General features: G+C 40.0%; 1 protein-coding gene across 11 annotated transcripts in view; it reads right to left on the minus strand.

The window, feature by feature from the left end:
* Positions 1-12380, minus strand: part of KCNU1 (potassium calcium-activated channel subfamily U member 1) — a 235525-nt gene extending 223145 nt beyond the window's left edge. For 5 of the 11 annotated variants that reach the window (XM_079909217.1, XM_079909214.1, XM_079909212.1 and 2 more), the window contains exon 1: positions 3938-4634. The gene's annotated coding sequence lies outside the window, so the exon portion shown is untranslated. Of the gene's footprint in view, positions 1-3937; positions 4636-12260 lie in introns of those variants that run through there. The other 6 variants (XM_079909216.1, XM_079909215.1, XM_079909211.1 and 3 more) reach the window with 5 other exon arrangements.
* Positions 12381-18076: the final 5696 nt, after the last annotated feature.

Genomic DNA, 18076 nt, shown 5'->3' on the forward strand with positions numbered 1-18076 from the left:
CAGGATAGAATCCATTTTCATAGAAAATAAACCACATTTGGGCCATAAATCCAGCATCAATAAATTTAAAGAAAAATTAATTCAGACTGCATTGTCCAACTACAAATGAATTATATATAACCCCTAATATACTTATTAAAATCAATATATTTAGCTCTCCTCATTCTCCAAATTCTTTCCAAAGATAATAAAAATTAAGGACATGCCTTTTGGGACTGATTTAAAAATTAATCAATTAGTAAGTATTATTTAATAAAAATGTCACATTAATTGTATTTAGTGTGTACAACATGCTAGACAATGTATGCATGTTAACTATTTTAAAAGTTTTAAACAAACCTTCACAGAGGACATTTGCCACTTAAGGTAGTAAATCGGGAGGAGATATCAAAATTCACTGCTGTGTGTCGTAATACCCAACTCTAAACAGCTGCATCAGATAGAAGATATGAACTTTGAATGATCCCAGTGTTCTAGATACTTACAGACCTAACTGAAGACACTGTCCATAAAAATGAACAATGAGGCTTATTTCAACCAATTGTGCTGGATCCATGGGCTCATTCTGTTCTATCAACAATGCTAGTCTTCAATTAACAAGTATCTGACACAGCCACCATTAACTCTGACTTTCAGGCACTTAAAATCCCTTTATTTCTTTTTCTATCCGATGAACAACTAAGTGAATTTCTTCACTGCTGTATGTTCCCTTGTTGGCAAGTTAACAGAGGCAGATGTGCAACTTTTAAAAACGATAGTTTTTCCTTCTCTTCTTCAGTGCATCAGATTCTTAGCCCAAAGCTCTTGTATTCATCCTATACTGCCTCTGTGTGCCCAGCATTTTCATGGGCTATGAATAACGCACATATTTATGAACTCCAGTCCTGACCCCTCATGAGGCTATTCATCTGTTGAAGTAAACAGAGATGAAAATAATAACATGAAAAATATTTGAAGAAAACAGAAGATGTAACTGCTGAAGAGTGGAAGATGCTGAAAGCACTGGGGCCTTTACAGTAGAAGAAAAAGAGCAAAGAAAGAGACTCCAGGCAGGGATGTAGAAAATAAGTAACACCAAGTGCACTAATGTTCCTGTATCAGAGGTTGATCAAGTTGTGGGGTCAGGTGTGGCTGAAGTTAGCATAAGGGATTGGTACTTTATTCTCCGACCTGATACACCAGGGGAATGTGCCCTATTCATCTCAATAACAGAAGCCGACAACAGTGGTCCTCAAAAAAGGGCTAGGATGGGAGAGGAGGTTAAAAACTGACCACAGATTCACTGCCATAAGTCAGGGGGATCTACTGGAGACCTTTGAACTGGGAGTGATGTGTAGTGACAGTGGTGTTTTTAAGAGATTAATAAGAAAAGTAGAAGAGGGACAGTAGGAAGAGGGATGAAAAAATGATTATGTATTTTAATCAAACCCCAAATTTGTTCTGAGTTGCTTACGTTGTTCAAAGAAGTAGAGTGTGGAATTAGACGTGCTGAAGTGAAATGAAAGAAAGAAGTCCTCTGATGGAATGTGAGCTCTGTGACACAGAGCTGGGGCGTCTTTCCACAGCTCTGTCTGGAGAGCTTGGGTCAGTGCCTGGCACACCACAGATACACAATAAATATTTTTTTAAATAAATGAAAGTTAAATGATTGAATTAAAACAACACTGGAGAACTTCTGGGTTGGGTTTGTAATATGAGAATCTGGCAAATCCAGGAAAGTTAAATTATCCTACATTGGGCTTTCTTTGATACTAGTGTCCCTAGTTATCTGAGTGGGAACTAAATTTGAGGAAACAGAATCTTTTAATTTTTAAGTTTTGAGTATCTTACCCCGATTCTGAGATTTTATCTTATGATGGAGAGTTAGAAAGTGTTTTAACAACTAAAACTAGTAGTTTCAGCAAAAGTCAGGTCCCTGAGTCATCCAAGCTACTGCCTTGATGTTGAGACTACTTGCTCAGAAATAAAAAGGCATTTAATGTTCAGGATCTGATCTTGGATTAGATCAGCATGATCCAGACAACTACTGACCTAAAAACCTTTCCTTTCATAGCAAGCTCACCTGAGTTCACTAGTATTCAACCTCGTACACAAGAATCACCTGGGGAACTTCAACCACCCGTGCCTGCAGCCACCCTCAAGTATCCAGGTATCATTTGGTTTGGAAGTGGGGCCTGGACATCAGTATTTTTTGAAAGTTGCCAGGAGATTCTAATACAAAGCCATAGTTGAGGACCATTCCCAGGTAACTTCACCTCCTGATACGCCACCTTCCTAGTGCACACACCAAACTGCACCACGTGCTTCATTTTTCTCTGAAGGCACCAAGCCCTTTTACGTTTTTGTGTCATTACTCATACTGTCCCTTGTCATTCTTACTTCATCCAGTGAATAAAAGTTTCTTGTCTTTGCGACCTGGATTAAATCCAGTTCCTCCGTGACAGCTACTCTGTTCGCGCGGCCAACTCTGGCTTAACCCATTCCTCTCTATTTGATGTCACCGCAGCTCTCAGCTGACTTGTTTACTGTTGTTCATTTAATTTCCTCAGTAGGTTCTGAGCTTGCTGAAGGCAAGAAACACAGTGTAGCATCCTGATCGCTTGTCAACAATGGTAAACAATTAATATGTATCTGATGGAACGAAAATTGAGAATATAATACAGAGTAATTTCCACGTTATGTTAAAGTTCCATCCAAAGTTTTGTTTTAAAGCATCCTTTGTATGCATTTTATATATCACGACACAGAACTGAAAACTGAAGGTCCTATTTTCTGGTCTGGGAAACCCTTAGATTTCCCTGAACTTAAGTTTCTTCATCTTTGAAATGAGAGAATCGTTCCAAATAATTTCTATACTCTCGTAGATTTTGAAAGCAATTCGCAGGATATAAAATTATCAAATAGCCTAATGGGGTGGTAAGAAAACATGCAACTTCCTCTTTGTAAGCTATTTATATGCTAAATGCATATTAACCTCCTGAAATCATATCTTCATGGACTGGAACATCTCTGAAGCACAGAAAATCGCGATATTTGCTGACCTGTCAATCCTTTAAGAAGCAGCAATCACGTAACGGATGCATACCAAATGGCAGGGAAGTCACAGATGATTTGGTATTGTAGGTGTCTACTTCACTTATTGATCATTTATCATCAAGCTGCAATAGTATTAACATATGCTGTACTCATGCTAACAGTGTTTGTTTGACAAACAACATTGATTTCCCCTTCATTACCCTAAAAGGTGAGTGCTAAGTGAAACTAATTTCAGAGGGACCACATCACTTACTCTGAGTGAACACATGGGTCCTCACTCTAGAACAGAGAATTCCCAGTAGGAGGAGAATACTGTACAGCACTTACTGAGCACTTTCTATGTACCTTACACTGTACCCTATTTGTTCTCCCTCTATATAATTTTATACTCATTAAGATGGCAAGATTTATTTAAAGATTTTATAATGAAAAATTTTAAACATGTAAAAAAGTAGACAGCATAATGTACTGAACATCCATGTACCTATCACCTAGATTTAATAATTTGTTAACATTTTGCCTTTATCTATTTTGCTCTAGGTTTTTAAAACCAAATTACAGATATCATGACACTTGACCCAAACTCCTTAGGTTACATCTCAAAAACAAAAGCATAGGGCTTCCCTGGTGGCGCTGTGGTTGAGAGTCCGTCTGCTAATGCAGGGGACACAGGTTCGTGCCCTGGCAGGGAGGATCCCACATGCCGCGGAGCGGCTGGGCCCGTGAGCCATGGCCGCTGAGCCTGCGCGCCCGGAGCCTGTACATAGTTCCTGAAATAACCATTCACAATACCACTATAGCACCAAAATATAGTAATATTTCCTTAATAGCATCTAATATCAAATTCACATTAAAATGTTCCCAATAATATTCAAAATGTGTGATATTAAAAAATACACACCGTCCAAAGCAGTTCCGGCCGGGCGTGCGCAGGGGGCGTCATGGGTAAGCGTGGGGCCCACGTGCGCGTTCACGGTCAGGGCCGGGCAAAGCCTGCGCAGCCTCAGGCTCCTCCGTCCGCCCCGGGGTCGGGGGGCGGGGTCAGAGGTTGTCCGGAAAGCCGGACGGCCCCCTTCGCGTCGCCGGGACGCCGCGGTCGCTCCAACGCCCGCGTGCAACCCGGCGAAGGAGGGACACGCGGCGCGCGCCTGGCCAAGCCAGTCCCCGCGGCACGCGGCGAGGACGGCCGCGGTGAGGCGGCACCCGCCCCGCCAGAGCGACAGGCGCGCCTCCCTTACCGTCTCGACCCCACAAGGGAGCTGCTCACCGCAGCGGGCACCCGAGAGGACGAAGGCACCGCTCAGCCCCCGGCACCAGAGGGGCGACCGTGCAGGGGCACTGCCTGGAGCGGACACGCCCCCGCACCAACGGGGGCGCGCAGGCGGCGGCGGGCCCGCCCCGCCCCGCCCACCACCGCGGGGAGGGCCGCCTGAGAGGCACTTGAAGAGGAGTTGAGAAGCGAGAGTGCCTGCTGCTCAGAGGACCCCGGCCCCTTCCACGCCGTGAGGCAGGGGCGGGAGACCGAGAGTCCGGCCGGATGCCACACCCCGCCTTCCACGGCGGACAGGACGAAGAGCGGCCCTGTTGGCCATGAACGTCCGTTCCTCGTCCGGCCTGGGAGAGCAGGACATCACCACATGGATCGATGGGCAGGTTAATTATTTTTGACAACAGTTATTTGTTGTGGAAGTTATACATCATAGTACAACACTTTAGGGGGCGTGTCAGGGGCTTGATATCCCACTATTTATGATGTCAGGATTGATCGTGGGTGATGAGGTGAGCGAGACACAGAGAACTTATTACATGCTCAAGTTGTTAAGAGGTCATAGCTAATAACGAGTGGAGTCAAAATTTGAACATGACCTGAAACCTTTCCCCCGCCAAGAATCTACTAAAACATGACACTTGGCACTTTATCTTACCACTGAGGACTTGATGACTGTGTTAAAGGAGAACGAAAAATGTGACCTGAACAGTTAGGAAAGGCTTTGAGGATTTAAACTGGGTGTTCAACCTCTGTGGGATACCAGTAGGTATTAAGAAAGATGGTGAATTCATGCATCAATATGGAATGGCTCATGCCATTGCAGAAAGGTTTCTTGAGTGTTCTGCTAAGTAGTTAGTTATTTAGTTAGTTACTAGTTACTCTGAAGGGCATATTACTCCATCTGTCAAGGTAATGTCTTCTCTTCGTGCCATCACAGCCCAAAGAAAAGCCAACGGGAAATTCAATCCTATCCTTAGGTACAGCGCTAGAATGCAGGGCGGGGGGCAAATGCTAGCGTTGTGGTAGACCAGGATATGAGTTGAGTTGATGTTAACAAAATTGGGTAAGTGGTCTGGCTCTGCTAACTACCCCCTGGGACTCTGGCAAGCCTCACTGTATAAATGAGAAAGATAATAATAACTTTTTAGATTGGGATCCCTGGAGACAATCTGTGAGATGGGCAGTTGAATGCTGAAGGTTCACTGGGAAGTAACACCTGGAATTCATACCTTTTAGGAAGTGAAAAAGCATTACTGGGCAGGAAGAGAAGCAACCTGCAATGTGCCTGTATGCCTGGAACTAAGATAATAGGTACATCAGCTGTACTTCAATAAGAAAGAGAAAATCTTGACTCCTCAGACTGCCTCGAAAGCTCCGAGACTGCAGAAGTGACTCACTTCCCTCAGCTGAAGACTAGTGCTCCCCATTTGTTTGAAGACTGTACAGAGACCTTTGTCTTTCATGGCAACACCCCCTCCCCCTTAAAATCTCCCGTCATGCCCCTTGATAGCCCTCGTTGGTTGAGGTAGAATAACTAGGATCAAGTCGTAAGATATCTGCCCAGGAAGTGGATACTGTAAGGGAGGAAAGGGCCTATACACTGAAGGAGCTAAGGATTTCGTTGGCAAGAGCACGGGGCGTACATGTGGGACTGACACCCACAGTAGGTACTATATCAGAGGAGCAGACTTAAGAGTTATCTGATTTTATGAAGAATTTATAGACATGGACACGTAGCAGTTAATGCCCTGGTGAGGACCATAGGAGGTGACACGAACATCCTGATAGGATGCTCCTGAAAGCTTGGAGAAAGCTAAGGCCCACACTAAGTTAAAGTGAAATACTAGAACTTCCATGGCACACAGTGGAAGGAGGGATCAAAACGCCCAGAGAAATGAGCATGTTGGAGGAAGGCCAACTGCATTCTAGAGTGTCTGAAAGACACTACAGTTCCCAAAGCAAGAAGGAATACACTGGAGAATTGGGCAAAAATCTCATGGAAAGCTGAGTGGTACTCTGCCTTCTGCAGGCCAGGGAAGAAGAGCAGGAGATGTTACACAGCTGGGCTCCTTGATAGCAATGGGATAATAGGATCTGATGTTGTGGAGTCCAGGTGGCTGCACTTAGTAGAGTACAGTCAAGTGGGCACAATTACTGTAATCAGTTTCAAGGTCTGAGCAGTAGCAGAGAGGCCTGGCCTGTAGGGAGTTCTGAAAATGGTTACTAGGACACAGTATTCTTGGGGGCAAGATAGACAGGCAGCCACCAAGAACAATACCTGTTTTATACAACAAATAAGTCAAGAATAGATGATCAGGAGGCTGAGGAAAGCTACCCCATATGATGCTAAATGGTCAGCATCCTTGCTCAGTTTCCAGATGTGAGCCAGTTCTTGGGCCCAGAATCCATTTAATGGGGAAGAGGTGGGTCAAAATGAAGGATTCTCAACACTGGCAAGAACATACCTTAGGGATTACCCAATCTTCCCCGGAGGGACCTACCACCATGTTCTCAGGTAAATGTATGCAGAGGAAAGAGAAATAGCACGTAGGCCTTTCAAGAACTGTTAGATTCTGGGTCCATGCTGACATTGATATCTGGGGTACAAAGTTATCCTGCCCCCCATTAGAGTGGTTCAGATAATATGTGGAATCTTGACCCAGGCCTGGCTCGTAGTGGGTCTGCTAGGTTGCCATCATGGTTAGGAGCAGTATTCCCAAGTGGGAATACGCTGGCTTCAGAACCTGAAGATATGTAACAGGCATTGTGTTTCCTTTTTAGTGATAGAAGGTACCACTTCTTCTACTTTGGAGAGAATATCCTAGCACAACGCAGACCACCAAGTCCCTAATAACATTACTAATAGGGGAGCCCTTAGTGTTCACAGGGTTTACCTTCCATCCTCTGAAGCCCATTCTTACCGAGGCCCCCAATGTCATTGCCATTTTTTGTTCCTTTTTGATCAATTAACATTATATCAATAGAATGGACCAATGTAGTATTCTGTGAAAAGGCCAGATAGTCCCGGGCCATTTGGAGGGTGGAAGGGATGACAAGTGGCAGTGTAAATGTATTCTGTGGTCAGTCAATCCCAGGGGAGCAAGATCTGTTTCTGAACCTCTTTTCTGATAAAGAGGAAAAATGAAGCATTTGCCAGATGAGTAGCATGGATGCTCTTTGGAGGTGGCCACAGGCCACATTCTGGAAGGAAGCAAAATCTTAGGTGTGGAAGCTCCCTGAGGTCAAGGCCAATGCCGCAAGAGGAGCGCAGCCATGAGCAGCCAGAGCTAATACTCCCCTGTGGCCGCGGAGTGGGTGATGGGTCCTGACAAGGAGATCTGAGTGGGGACCACAGTAGCCATTACAATAACTAATTCCCATAGTCTTAGTGAGAATAAGTTATGTAAAACCCAGAAAGCATTATTAAGATTTTAATATTACATTTAGTTACTGGATTGGAGGAGAAGAAATCTAAATCTATTAAGTAATTTACTTTTTGGAAAGTTCTATTATTCCTATCAGTAACTTTTTCCTTATTGAAGTGGATCAGAAACCCAGAGTGTTTAGCAAGATCTTCATATTTTTTTCCAGTTACTAGATACTTTCAGTGTGTGTACTTTAAGTTAATTTGACCTTGTCACTTGAAAAGGGTTCTCACTTGGATCCTGGAATCAATATATAGATGTGAATAGCCTTGTCCATACACAGAATGCTGACACTTTCCAGCAGGGGGGAAGACTTAGCAATAAGAATTCAACACAGAGGACCTGGCCGACTTTTGCAGACAGAAGGAGCAGCAACCTGAATTAAGGCTTGTCTGTAACAGTGTTCCAGCCAGTGTTCCAGCCAGGACTAAACGCAATAATACACATATTGATTGACCTCGCTCCTCCAGCCTCGCAGTTTGTATGGTGGTGCAGATTAGAACAATTTGATTTCTTTGTTTCTGCCTTCTGTAGGGCAGGCAATTTCCCTTGGCCCTTGGGCAGCATTTCCAAGAGGCAGAACAGCTCATCTTAAAGAAGTCTTATCATAGACTTTGCCTTGGTGAATAAAGAATAAAATCTCACTCTGCCCGTCTTTCCCACATGCTTGGGATCTAAATGTTGGAGAAGCAACTCACAGTTTCCCTAGGTCTCAGTCCTACTGTTTTGAAATGAAGAAGTTGAACCCATGATAACTGTGGACACTTTCATCTCTGAAATTGTTCTCAAGGTCCTGATATCATCTTTCTGTACTTAGGTTATCCTAAAATTGACTTTCACTACCATTGGCCAATGCATCCCACATTCAGTGGTGTTTGAAACAAAATCATAGTATTATTATTATTGTTATTATTTTATAAAAGTAATACATGATTTTCAGAAATAAGCGTCTCCAGATGTAGAGAATGGACTTGAGGACATGGGGAGGGGGAAGGGGAAGCTGGGACTAAATGAGAGAGTGGCATGGACGTATATACACTACCAAATGTAAAATAGATAGCTAGAGGGAAGCAGCCGCATAGCACAGGGAGATCAGCTCGGTGCTTTGTAACCACTTAGATGAGTGGGATAGAGAGGGTGGGAGGGAGAGAGACACAAGAGGGAAGAGATATGGGGATATATGTAAATGTATAGCTGATTCACTATGTTATAAAGCAGAAACTAACACACCATTGTAAAGCAATTATACTCCAATAAAGATGTTAAAAAAAAAAAAAGCATCTCTAGGAATCCAAACACTTAAAAGTAATGGTTAAAGCACAAAATTACCAATTGAAACTAGGAACTAGGGAAGTTGTGTTCCTTTCCTCAAACTCATTTGTGAAAGGAAGCTGGGAAAAGCTACTGCGGATAGTTACCAGAATCTGTGACTTCCATGAGGCTGCATCTTTAGAGAGGGGATGAAAGGACATAGATGTAGACTTCAGACCAAATTCGAGACAGACCACCCATGGGCACAGTTATGAGATCTGTGATATCTTAAGATCACTAATATAAGACTAAGTTCTGAGCTGAGAGCTTGGAAGAAACTAAGACAGAGCCTGCCAACTAGAGAGTAGGCGTAAGTGAAGAGTAAAAAGGAGATATTCTCCCCTCCACATGTAGCCACAAACCACAATCCCAAACACAAGTAAACAATTGACTCTAAGAAAAAATATGAAATGTCAATAACCAGAACCTAAGTGTTCTCTAGATGATATTAAACCAATAAAACATTCTGAGAAATTTCTATAAATGTTCACATAATCAGGGAGTTAAGTGTATAGTGAGTACCAATGGAAAAGAAAAAAACACAGGCATGAAACAAGAACAGGTAGAAAAATTAGAAATGTAGTTACTGAAGTACATATTTTTTAAAAAACTAGTTAAACTCTAGACTGAACACAGGCATAAAACTAGTAAACTGAGAGGTAGTACTAAGGGAATTACATAGAATATGTGGAGAGACAGAGATTTTCAAAAATACATAATGCATACTGAAGAGGCATGGGGCACAAATTTTGAGACACCAACATATAAATGAAAGAATTTTAATAATAGAAGGATAGAGGAGCTTCCCAAGAAACCATATTTGGAGACATAATGGGTAAGGATTTTCCATATTAAAATAAGATGAGTTTCAGATTGAAATTGCGGTCTGTATGATGAGAAGCATGGAGAAAAATAATCTGTAGACACAATGCAGTGAAACTGCAGACCACCAAGGAAAGAGGGCCTGTTGAAAAGCTACCAGAAAACTGAATGAAAAGAGAGGGAATCGGCTCTCTTCTTAATGGAGATGGATGGGGGCTTGGTCTATTTGGTGGTATTTAATTATGTTTTCCATAAATAGGTAAAACTATACTGTTTAGAGGTATAATACCCCCTGGTAAAACTCCTCTAATTAAAAAAAAAACCTCAAAACATGACAATCTTAAATGTCAAGATATTGGTTACTTCTCGAGAGAAGAGAAGAGACTAAGATTGGGACTGGACACATCATTAGCTTCTAAGATGCTGGTGATATTTTATGGGTTGGTTGAGATAGTAGATATATGGGTACTTACCTTCCTTAAACAAGGTATAAATATTTAATGCACCTTTCTGAATGTGTGATATATCTGAAATATTTTAAATGTGGAAATTTAAAAAATTCCTACCAGAAATGGCAGATTTCTAACTAAAAACAAAAAAAGTAGACTGACAGTTTTCTCAACAGTATAATAAAAGGCAGAAGACAATGTAGTATCTTTCTAGTTTGAAGGAAACATGCTCGACAACTCAGAATTTTATACCCACCTATAACTTATCATTTAAAAAATAAGGGGTTAAGTGAAGACATTTGCAAATAGACAAAGATTAAGAAAGTTAACCATTCATTCATAATCTCTCTCTGAAAGATATTTTAAAAGTAATACTTCAGCATGAAGGAAAGGAAATGCTGAGGAAAAAAAGCAAGAATGCAAGAAATAACAGTGACAGCGACATAAATAAAATAGAATCATAAATTTGGTTAACTGGTAAAAATTACTATTTTCATTAAAAATTAGCAGTACAGTCTCTAAACACCTAGCAAGATGCAGGGAGGCGAGATACTTGATTTAAATGTAATTTAAGTGTGTTCACGTTCTTACCTTTTCAGAAGTTAGCTACAGATACTCAATAACTTTAGACTTTGTTAGGAAAATTATAGTTAATTATGTATTTTAAAATAATAAATATTTATTATAGAAAATTTGGAAAATAAAGAATGGATCAATATAGAAGTGAAAATCTCATATAACATTGTCACCCAGAGAGACAAAAAGTATCAATATTTGATATAATTCCTTAACATATATATGTAATTTCCTTATGTATGTAATCCCTTCATATATATTTGTGAAGGGATTACATAATGTATATATATATGAGAGTGTGTGTATATATATATATATTTATATTTATATATAGAGAGATCTCCACAAAATTGTACAATGTTGTTATACTGCACACACATGGTCCACATGTCAGCTGTATCCCGCCCTGCCATCACGCATATCTGTGAAGTTGCCCAAATTCCAATAGCAGGGCTGACTGTCATTTGGAGTCCTCTACTATTCCTGTCCTTTCCCCAGTTTTCTATGTCTGTCTCTGTCTCTCTCTCTCTCTCTCCTCTCTCTGTCTCTCTTCTCTCTGTCCCTTCTCTCTCCCTCTCTGTTCTCTCTCTCTCCCTCTCTCCCCCTCTGTTCTTTCTCTGTCTCTCTCTCTCCCTCTGTTCTCTCTCTCTCTGCTCTTCTCTCCATTACCTGTGTTACAACCTCATCTCTCCTTATGTTTCATGCAGCCCGATGCCACCATCACTCAGGTTCCCTCAGGATTGACCTTTTTCATGCCAACAACTTAAAAGTGTTATTTTTCCAGTAAATGTATTGACTTTCCTAACATAATATATTCTCACTTCCTTACATTATTTGGTATCCCTTTCAGCACCCATTTTTTAAAAAAATATGTTAAGGAGAATAATACTTGAAATTATGATTTTTGTTATTGCCACACAATATTAAATAAATATGCAGTATTTGCTTATATTCCTCACCAGTATACAGAGGTCTTATTACAGTTCCTTAGGACATGTTGACTCTGATATATCCTTAGAAGAAACATTAGGAATGTTCATTTCTCTCATCCAGTGCCCTCACTTCTCAGTGAGTATCATGTATTTTCCTTTTCCAAGTAAGGATTGGTAAGCATCTAATCTAGCAGTGAGTAAACATATATCTCCACTTCTTAAAAGCAGTTAGCCCCATGATAAAAATGAGCAGCTCTCTAACAGTCAGGCCATACACCTGAGGAAATCATGTATATAAAGTATTAAAAATAATTAATAAAATCTCCCATTTGCACTTGAAATGCTAGAGTTCACTTCAAGAAGGAGTTTTGTTATCATCTCGTACGTCTTACAAGTCCCCAGTACATACATTATTGTCAGTGCACACCTTCAAACTCACCTAAACTTATGTGCTATACTAGGTTTATAAGAACTGCGAGTCCTGTCTCTGAACAGTTTAATATGAAGAATAAATCTGAAGTAGATTTATCCAGAACCTCACAACTAGTACATCTACTCCTAGGGGGGGAGAAAAAAACCAGGCATAAGTTAGTTTTTATGAGCCTTGTGGCCAAGATTTCATTTTATGTTTCATCCAAAAGGGATGGTAAACAGTCTTGTCAACAAGTTAGTACTTGTTAGCACTTTAGGAACTTTACGTAAACTCCGATTGTATAATGTTGGCAAAACTTTAAAAAATTATTCATTTCAAGAAGCATTTGGCTTGTTACTAATAAACAGATTGGCTTTCCAATGTAGGGTACAAATACTAGAGTTGATTAACTGCTCTCTGCTTTTGTTCTCTCCTAAACTTTCCCCTCCCCCGGTCAGATTACCATGGAAGTTGTAATAAAACGTGTAGCTGGTGCTGCATTCACGTTTCAGTATGATTTTGTTACTATTCAAGCCAGTGAATAGCAAACAAATTCACATCATGATAAGAGCCCAGGCAGATGCAGTCCAGAATGTTAACTACTTGTCATACATGGAGATGTATTTTCTCTCCCTTGGGAATAGGAGTTCTCATTTCTCCTTACTGTAGAGCAGTAACATTTTTTGTCTTTCAGCAAAAGCTACAAGGCATTCATGGGAATGATGTCTTTTCTCAGAATAGGGCATTACAGCTTATAGTTTCTCTCATGGGCTTTATCTCTGCCTTTAGACTATGTGACAGAGATTCTCTCTGGCAAGGAGTCTGGATAGTGAAGAGAAATTAAACCATGCAGGTACAATCTTTTTCCTATCACAGCCCACAGGGACCCCGTATCAAAGCACTGGGTACCCTTAGTAGAATTCTCTGGTGAGCAAGGGGGTAAGCTGCTAAAAGTGCCAGAGGCCAAGAGATAAACACACACACACACACACACACACACACACACACACACACACACACACACACACACACAAAACACGAGCAGATGGAGTTTTATCAGTCAGCCTTAACAGAATCCACACACCGGAACTCTGTTCCCCAAAGTCAATTTTAAACCCAGATGACAGTTTGGAGCATGCCCAGGAAGTACTCTTGCTGACAACTTGGGAGCTCTCATTCTCTGTTCTCTGTGTTTACTCCCCTCAGTGACAACCAGTGAGAGGCAAGAAAACTTTTAAAGAAGTTACGAAAATATTTTTAAGTGTGTAATGGGGACTAGCATCAGGGTTCTGTATTTTTTTTGTACTAATACTGACAAATTTACCTTTCAAGTTTGGCAGCCAAGTGAACTGACTGCTTATGTAAGTATCGTTGATGGTGTGGCACTGTTGACTTACCCTGAAAGGTGAGCTGTGAAGCAATGTGGAAGGGCAGAAAAATCATTGTGCTAGAAATCTGGGTGGATGAGCCATACAGCTTCTCTGGAATGTAGTTTTCTTACCTGCAAAATATAAGGGTCTGATACACTCTGCTCATTCTAGCTATAATTCTTAGATTCCAGGACTCGAATGCATGGTCTGTGTGTAGAAGGAGCATGGAGTAGGAGAGCATGAAAGAAAAGGAACACAGACCCTAGAGGTAGCGAAGTTTATCTTGGATATCTTCAAATCCTGGTTCCACTACATGTTAGATGGACGCAATTCCTTAATCTCCTTCAACATGTTTCTCCATTTGTAGAGAGGAGATAACAGTACATACCCCCAAGGTATTGTTAGTGTTAAATATAAAAATATAAATAAAGAAAAACCTTGACCACTTAGTGGCACAGGATATGCAAACTAAAAATGGCAATTGTATTCCTTTTGGTATCTAAGTTTTTCACATAGAAGTTTGAAAACCATTCATTTATGTATGACAAAGAAATAAAAGAGTAGTACACTTTAGTTGAAAGAATTCTGGATTAAAATTAGAAATTCTGGATTTAAATCCTGCTGTGTGGATGACAATAAAAATACAACATACCAAAACTTGTGGAATGAAACTAAATATGTTCTTTAGAGTGTAATTCATAGTATATGTATACTTTTTTTTTAAAGAAAGGCTAAAAATTAATTATCTGAGACTCAAAATCAAGATGTTAGGGAAAAGATAGTTTAATAAACCTAAAGAAAATAGAAAAAATGAAACAATGTGAGAGTAGAAATTAATGAAGTAGAAAACAAATATACAGTAGACTAGGCAAAAATTTCTTAAATAGAACCAAAAAAGTACTAATCGTAAAATAATTGATTTATAGAAGAAAACCTATTAAAATTAAGACGTTTACTTGTCAAATATATGCTTGAAAATAAAAGGCAAGTCACAGGGTGGAGAGAGGTATTTGCAATACATAATTTCATCAAAAGATTCACATCCAGAATATATAAAGATGCTAGACAAATCAATAAGAAAGAAAGTTCAGTAGAAAAAAAATAGGCAATGGTCTTGAAGAGGCAATTCACAAAGGGGTTATCCATATGGCCAATAAATATATCTGAAGGTACTCAACTTCATGAGTCATCATGAATATGCAAATTAAAACTACAAAGAAGTACCATAGCACACTCACCATAATTGCTAAAATGAGCATTTTAAGTGTTAACAAGAATGTGAAACAATTAGAACTCTCACTTCTGGTAGAAGTGTAAATTGGAACAATCATTTCAGGAATCTTTTTGGCAATACCTACTAAAGCTGAGTATATGTGTGTATCCCAGGACCCAACGTCTCCACACCTAGTTACATACCCAGGAGATAAACACATGTTCATGAACATTCATTGTAGCACTATTTGTAATAGCCTCAAACTGCAAAAAATCTAAAATCCATCAGCAGTAAGGCAGATAAATAAATGGTCATATATTTAGAATACGAGACAACGAGCACAGTGAACAAACTTGCACGTACAACATGAATCTCACACACGTGATGATGAGTGAAAGAAACTGGTCTTAAAAAAAACATACTATATCATTTCATTTATATGAAGTTCAAAAGTAAGGAAAAGTAATCTATGATACTAGTTGTTAGAATAATGGTTAATTGGTGGAAAAGTATTTGCTGAGAAAGGCTTCTGGGGTGCAGGTGTTTTTTAAATCTTTTGGTTTGGGTGACAGTCACATTAACGTATTCAATCTGTGAAATTCATCCAGCTAGATACTTAATGATGGGTGGGCATTTTTGTATACTTGTTATACTTCTATAAAAGTTTTCCTTAGAAAAATATTGGCTCTGTGACTTTTTAGCTTTTTGTTCTTTGTAAAATCACTTATAGTCTATATCTTATTTCTCCTATTTCTGAAATAGAGGTGGATGAATAACTATTTCACAGCATGTAAAATAGAATTTTGTCTCTGTTTCTCTTTAAAGTACAGCGTGGTCAGTTGGTCAACATGTTCTAGGTCCTGGGGATTCAATGGTGAACCAGATAGTTTCCCTGCCTTGATTGAAGTTGCATTTTGTTTGATTATTTGTAGATACCAGGACAAGGATCCCATTTGATCCAACCTGAATTCAACCTTCTCTTTTAACTTCCATTCAAAGCATCGCTAAGAAAGTGTCAAAAAGCAGTAAACTTCATACCCGATAAAGATAAAAGGACATGAATTTCACCCTTTCCCCCCTTTGTCCCTTCACTGTGATATAGAGAGTATGTATAAGGTAGCCAGGACAAAGTTGAGAGCAAAAGATCTTGAGGTTAAATAATGAAGATGAAAGTTACCAGGGTCGTGTAGTTAAAAATCTTGGTGATGTTGAAAGCACCAGTGTTCTTCAAGCCTAATCTTTGTAGAGTTTTACTTTCCTCCTTGTCTTTTAGTTCACCATTCAGCCCCGATCGCACTTTCAAATACAGTTACTTGCACATACTCACCTAAGATGCAGCTTACAGGGATCTTCCTGGTGACTTTCCTGGCCCAGTGCTTTCAGTACACATCTTTACCTGCCCATGGCTCGAACCTAAAGAGAAACTGGTAAATTATTACATTTCCAAGGCCACTTCCTATAGGGTTTGGGGGTCTCAACAGGAATCTCTACACCCTGATGGTGAACTACCTAGCAATGATATTAGAACACCATGGTGCATGCGTAAAGAAGTGAAGAGAAAATAATTATTTCTTTAATACCTGGGCAATTGACCCAACTGCCAAAGCATGTGCATTCTCTTTAACCTGAGAGTTGGTCTAGCTTCTCTTCCACTTCCCCAAGAAACAGTGAAATATTCAGAAACTTTTGAGTACCAGTCAGCATTCAGGGTAGGTGAGAAGGGAAGACGGTTGGGGGGGAGAAAACTTCAAACTCTTGAGCTCAGTAATGCGAAATTACTGTGGCTCATTAGGAATTATCAAAAGCTTTCTCTAGTATAAACGATTTAACTTCATACAGAACAGACTGTGCTTTCTAATATAACTCTCACATTGTGAAATGAAGACATGAGGGGGGAGTCTGGCTTATTCACTCAGTATAAATATTCTGGGATTCATCCATGTTGTTTTGTGTGGAGTCCATTCATTTTTATCCCTGAGTAGTATTCCATTGTATGGATATACAACAAGTATTCTGTTGATGGAGATGTGAGCTGTCCAGGTTTCAGTTGTTACAGATAAGGTTGCTATGAACATTTGGATATAAACACTCTTTGTATACACGTATTTTTATTTTTATTGTGTAAATATCTGGTAGTCAAATATTCGAGTCATATGGTTTACCATTTAAAAAAACTGCAAACTGTTTTACAAAGTGGTCGTACAATTTTGGTCATAGAATTTGACTTTGCATCTGTGTATAAGAGTTCCAGTGGACTCTGCATACTTGTCAATGCTTGTTATTGTCTGTTCTTTTTTCACTTCAGCCATTCTAATATGTGTGTTGGATTGCGTTGTACTAGCTCTTTGTGGTTTTAATTTGCATTTTCCTAATGACTAGTGATGTTGGGTGTCTTTTCATGTGCTTATTTGCCATCTGTTTATCTTTGGTGAATTGTCTGCTCAGACCTTTTGCCCACTTTTGGGGGTTATCTGTATATCTGTAGAGTGCATAGTAAGGTACATGCTCCGGAAAAGAAGCAAAGAAACCTTAGTTGTGAACAATATTGTATGCCAGAGATATTTAGCACCAGCTTCCTTTATTCAGGTTAACATAGTCTTACTTTACCCCTTTCTTCTCCAAATGCATTTGATAGATTTCATGATGTACATGACAGCATTACTTCCTTGGTCTTTTCTTGAGATGAGTTCAAGCCTGGGACCTTTGCTGTGGAACAATGTTGAGTAGAGAGAAAAGTTTCTGTTGAACAGGACTAAGTTCAAATGTTGGTTCTATTCCATGCTAGTTGAGTCACTGTGGGGAAGTCCCTTATGTCTCTGAGTCTTAGTTTCTATCTGGACAACTGGGGGGGGCGGACAGTGTGGAGGTGACGGCATCCCCTTTACAGAACTATCACGAGGATCAAAAGGAGCTAAGGAAAGGAAGCATCCAGGACTGTGTTGAACTTGGGTTGTTTGAAATTTCTTTGTCTTCTTTTTTCCTCTGTAACTTGAGTGGGAGACAAGCAGAGATGTGTATAGGGCTTGAGAAAACAAGTACATGATATTCTTCAGGGTACTCTTTTAAACACTCCTTAAGTAGATACCTTTATAATTATACAGGTAGGAGTGACCTGTATAATCTGCCACCTAGAAGTATAGGATGCTGGTGAGCTAAAGGTACCTGGCACTACGCACCAGACTTTGTATAAATCAGCCCAAGAAATACATAAGATGAAGAATCCTCTTTCAGGTACGCGAAGCCTCAATGGGGACAGAGAA

The sequence above is a fragment of the Stenella coeruleoalba genome (genome assembly GCF_951394435.1).
Source record: "Stenella coeruleoalba genome assembly, chromosome: 21".
Lineage (NCBI taxonomy): Eukaryota > Metazoa > Chordata > Mammalia > Artiodactyla > Delphinidae > Stenella > Stenella coeruleoalba.